Source organism: Serinus canaria, unplaced genomic scaffold, assembly GCF_022539315.1.
Source record: "Serinus canaria isolate serCan28SL12 unplaced genomic scaffold, serCan2020 HiC_scaffold_628, whole genome shotgun sequence".
Taxonomy (NCBI): Eukaryota; Metazoa; Chordata; class Aves; order Passeriformes; family Fringillidae; genus Serinus; species Serinus canaria.
Genome location: NW_026108742.1, coordinates 1 through 5,612, shown reverse-complemented (window position 1 = coordinate 5,612; position 5,612 = coordinate 1). Strand labels below are relative to the sequence as shown.

The window sequence follows — 5,612 nt, the reverse complement described above, 5'->3', positions numbered from 1 at the left end:
TTTCCCCCGTTCTGACCCCAAATCTTTGGGATTTCCCCCAAATCTTTGGGATTTCCCCGTTCTGACCCCAAATTTTTGGGATTTTCCCCAAATCTTTGGGATTTTCCCCAAATCTTTGGGATTTTCCCCCAAATCTTTGGGCTTTCCCCTGTTCTGACCCCAAATCTTTGGGATTTTCCCGAATTCTGACCCCAAATCTTTGGGATTTCCCCAAATCTTTGGGATTTCCCCCGTTCTGACCCCAAATCTTTGGGATTTTCCCCAATTCCTGCCCCCAATCTTGGATTTCCCAAATCTTGGGATTTTCCCCCGTTCTGACCCCAAATCTTTGGGATTTCTCCCCATCTGACCCCAAATCTTTGGGATTTTCCCCAAATCTTTGGGATTTCCCCGTTCTGACCCCAAATCTTTGGGATTTTCCCCAATTCTGCCCCCAAATCTTTGGGATTTTCCCCAAATCTTTGGGATTTCCCCCTTTCGGTCCCCAAATCTTTGGGATTTTCCCCAAATCTTTGGGATTTCCCCCGTTCTGACCCCAAATCTTTGGGATTTTCCCCAAATCTTTGGGATTTCCCCCGTTCTGACCCCAAATCTTTGGGATTTTCCCCAAATCTTTGGGATTTCCCCCGTTCTGACCCCAAATCTTTGGGATTTTCCCAGATTTCCTGCCCTGCTCCCGGGGCTGGGTGTTTTTCCGCAATTCCTGTTATTTCTTCTCCGCCTTCGCCGCTCCCTGGGAAGATTCCAGAACTTTCTGCTGGGCCCTGGGCGCGCGCCTGCTCGAGGTCGACGACGACGAGGAGAGGGTGAGGCCAGAAATCCCAGAAAATCCCAAATTTCCCCTAAATCCCATTGGTTCTGGAAACGAAAAAATCCCAGAAATTCCCCAAAAAATCCCAAATTTCTCTCAAATCCCATTGGTTCTGGAAAGGCCAAAAATCCCAGAAATTCCCAAAAAAATCCCAAATTTCTCTCAAATCCCATTGGTTCTGGAAAGGCCAAAAATCCCAGAAATTCCAAAAAAATCCCCCCAAAAACCCCAAATTTCCCCTAAATCCCATTGATTCTGGAAATATAAAAAATCCCAGAAATCACCAAAAAATCCCAAATTTCCCTCAAATCCCATTGGTTCTGGAAATATAAAAAATCCTAGAAATCCCAAAAATCCCAAATCCCAGAAATCACCAAAAAATCCCAAATTTCCCTCAAATCCCATTGGTTCTGGAAAGATCAAAAATCCCAGAAATTCCAAAAATCCCCCAAAATTCCCCAAATCCCCTAAATCCCAAATCCCAATACTGGTCCGTACTGGTCCCTACTGGTCCGTATTGGTCTGTACTGGTCCATACTGGTCCGTACTGGTCTGTACCAGTCCATACTGGTTTATACTGGTCTATACTAGTCCATAGTGGTCCATACCAGTCTATACTGGTCTGTACTGGTTTATACTGGTCTGTACTGGTCCATACTGCTCTGTACTGGTCTGTACTGATCCGTACTGGTCCGTACTGGTCCATACTGGTCCATACTGGTTTATACTGGTCCATACTGGTCCATACTGGTCTGTACTGGTCTGTACTGTCTGTACTGATCCGTACTGGTCCGTACAGCCCATACTGGTCCATACTGGTCCATACTGGTTTATACTGGTCTGTACTGGTTTATACTGGTCTGTACTGGTGCGTACTGGTCCATACTGGTTTATACTGGTCCATACAGGTCCATACAGGTCCATGCAGGTCCATAGTGGTCCATACTGGTCCATACTGGTTTATACTGGTCCATACTGGTTTATACTGGTCCATACTGGTTTATACTGGTCCATACTGGTTTATACTGGTCCATACCGGTCCATACCGGTTTATACTGGTCCATACTGGTCCATACTGGTCCATACTGGTCCATACTGGTGCGTACTGGTCCATACTGGTCCGTACTGCTCCATACTGGTCCATACCAGTTTATACTGATCCATACTGGTGCATACTGGTCCATACTGGTCCATACCGGTTTATACTGGTCCATCCTGGTCCGTACTGGTCCATACTGGTCCATACTGGTTTATACTGGTCCATCCTGGTCCATACTGGTTTATACTGGTCCATACTGGTCCATACCGGTTTATACTGGTCCATCCTGGTCCGTACTGGTCCATACTGGTCCATACTGGTTTATACTGGTCCATACTGGTTCCCCAGGCCCTGGTCCAGGCCCAGCTCCGGGGCCCGTCCTGGCTCGGGATCCGCGACAGCGACAGCGAAGGGACCTGGACCCGCGGGGACGGCACCGCCCTGGGGGCCCACAGCAGGTCTGGCTTTGGGGTCACTTTTGGGGTCACTTTTGGGGTCATTTCTGGGGTTTTTGGGGTCATTTATGAGGTGTTTTGGGTGTCATTTTTGGGGTCATTTATAGGGATTTTGGGACCTGGACCCACGGGGACGGCACCGCCCTCGGTGCCCACAGCAGGTCTGGGGTTTGGGGGCATTTTTAGGGTCATTCCTGGGGTTTTTGGGGTCATTTGTGGGGTCATTTATGGGGTCATTTATGGGGTCATTTATGGGGTCTTTTGTGGGGGCATTTTGGGGTCATTTGTGGGGTTATCTCTGGGGTTTATGGGGTTTTGGGGTCACTTTTGGGGTTTTTGGGACCTGGACCCACGGGGACGGCACCGCCCTGGGCGAGCACAGCAGGTCTGGGTTTGATGGGGCATTTTTGGGGTCACTTTTGGGGTTTTTGGGGTCATTTATGGGGGTTCTGGGGTCATTTTTGGGGTCATTTATGGGGTTATTTCTGGGGTTTATGGGGTCACTTATGGGGTTTTGGGGTCATTTTTGGGGTTTTTGGGACCTGGACCCGCGGGGACGGCACCGCCCTGGGGGAGCACAGCAGCTCTGGGGTTTATGGGGTCACTTATGGGGTTTTGGGGTCATTTGTGGGGTTTTGGGGTCATTTATGGGGGTTTGGGGGTCATTTTTGGGGTCATTTATGGGGTTTTTGGAACCTGGACCTGCGCAGACGGTGCCGCCCTGGGCAAGAACAACAGGTCTGGGGGTTTGGGGGCATTTATGGGATTAGTTATGGGGTTTTGGGGTCATTTGTGGGGTTTTGGGGTCACTTATGGGGTTTTACTGGTATTTTTGGGGTCACTTATGGGATTATTTATGGGGTTTTGGGGTCATTTCTGGGGTTTTGGGGTCATTTATGGGGTGTTGAGGTCATTTATGGGGTGTTTGGGGTCATTTATGGGGTTATTTAGGGGGTTTTGGGGTCATTTATATGGTTTTTGGGACCTGGATCCACAGGGATGGCACCACCCTGACCCCAAAGAACAGGTTTGGGGTTTTTATGGGATTTTTGAGGGGTTTTGGGGTAATTGATGAGATTTTTGGGGTCATTGATGGGATTTTGAGGACTTGGGGAATTTGGACAATTCCAGGGGTGGTTTTTTGGGATTTGGTGAGAATTTGTGGGGGATTTTTGGGAATTTTCTTGGGATTTGGGGGAAATCTGTAGTGGGAATTTTGGGACTATTAAGGGGAATTTTGGGATTATTTATGGGATATTTGGATAATTTTGGGGATTTATGGGAATAATTTATGGGATATTTTGGATAATTTGGGGGATTATTTATGGGATATTTTGGATAATTTGGGGAATTTTTGGGATTATTTATGGGATATTTTGGATAATTTTGGGGATTTATGGGATAATTTACGGGATATTTTGGATAATTTCGGGGATTTTTGGGATTATTTCAGGGATTTTTTGGATAATTTTGGGGATTTTTGGGATTATTTATGGGATTATTTATGGGATTATTTATAGGATTATTTATGGGATTATTTATGGGATTATTTATGGGATATTTTGGGGAATTTTGGGGATTTTGGGGATTATTTATGGGATTATTTATGGGATGTTTTGGGGAATTTTGGGGATTTGGGGGATTATTTATGGGATCATTTATGGGGTTTAAAGGACTTGGTGGATTTGGGGTTTTTGGGGGCGGATTTTTGGGATTTGAGCGGGATTTGGTGCAGATTTCCGTGGGATTTTTGGGATTTTTTGTGATTTGGATGGAATTCGGGGTGGGATTTTTGGGATTTTGGGGATTTTGATGATCCTGATCCCATTTTTTTCCTTTTTGGGGTCAGTTTTTGGCAGCGGGGGGAACCCAACGGGGGCAGCCGGGAGAACTGCGCGGCCGTGGGGCTCGACGGGCTCTGGGCCGATCGTCCCTGCGGGGAGCGGCTGAGCTGGGCCTGCGAGGGACCCTCCTGACCCCAAATCCCCAGAATTCACCCCAAAATCCCCGGAATTCACCCCAAAATCCCTGGAATTCACCCCAAAAATCTGAAATTTCCTTTCCCAAAATTCCAGAATTTTCTTCGCTTGATCCTGGAACTCCCCAAGTCCTGAAATCCCCTTCCCAAAATCCCCCAAATCCCCCAAATCCCCCAAATCCCCAAATCCCAGAATTCCCAAAAATCCCAGATCTGGCCATGACCTTTGACCTCTGACCTTTGACCTTTGCCGGCCGTTCCCGGCTCCGTTCCCGGAATTTTTTTTGGGTCAATTCCGGTCAAAATCGGCCAAATTCCGCCTGCCCTGGAGCCCAGCCCGGTTTATTGGGACAGACGCGACCGGGGACATCGTGGGGACATCATGGGGACATCGATGGGGACATCCTTGGGGACATTGATAGATCGTGTCCTTGGGGACATTCATAGATGTGGGGACATCCTGGGGACATCCTTGGGGACATCCTTGGGGACATCCTGGGGACATCCTTGGGGACATCGTGGGGACATCCTTGGGGACATCCTTGGGGACATCGTAGGGACATCCTTGGGGACATTATTGGGGATGTCCTTGGGGACATCCTTGGGGACATCGTGGGGACATCATCAGGGACATTGTTGGGGACATCCTTGGGGACATCACTAAGAACATCATCAGGGACATCCTTGGGGACACTGTTGGGGACATCCTTGGGGACGTCACTGGGAACATCATCAGGGACATCGTTGGGGACATCGCTGGGGACATCATGGGGACATTGTGGGGACATCATGGGGACATTGTGGGGACATCATTGGGGACATCGCTGGGGACGTCATCAGGGACATCCTTGGGGACGTCACTGGGAACATCATCAGGGATATCCTTGGGGATGTCCTTGGGGACATCGTTGGGGACATCGTGGGGACATCCTTGGGGAGGTCCTTGGGGACATCCTTGTGGACATCCTTGGGGACATCACTGGGGACATCCTTGGGGACATCCTTGGGGACATCACTGGGGACATCACTGGGGACATCACTGGAGACATCCTTGGGGACATCGTGGGGGACATCCTTGGGGACATTATCAGGGACATCATTGGGGACATTGATGGATGTGTCCTTGGGGACATCCTGGGGACATCGATGGGGACATCCTTGGGGACATCGTTGGGGACATTCTCAGGGACATCCTCGGGGACATCGTTGGGGACATCGGGGGTGGCCCCAAAATCAGCAATAATCGGGAAAATCCTCGTCCACGTAATTGGCGGGAAACCACCCGACCTGGGGACAGAGGGACACGGTCAGGGGACATGGGGACACCTG

The 5,612-nt window shown here is 49.2% G+C and overlaps 1 long non-coding RNA gene across 1 annotated transcript; it reads left to right on the top strand.

Annotated features, from left to right (window-relative positions):
- Window positions 1–664: 664 nt before the first annotated feature.
- LOC127061330 (uncharacterized) lies at window positions 665–4,333 on the top strand. Its single transcript, XR_007780828.1, has 3 exons — window positions 665–806; window positions 2,199–2,308; window positions 4,155–4,333. It is a non-coding gene; the product is annotated as an uncharacterized LOC127061330 (long non-coding RNA).
- Window positions 4,334–5,612: the final 1,279 nt, after the last annotated feature.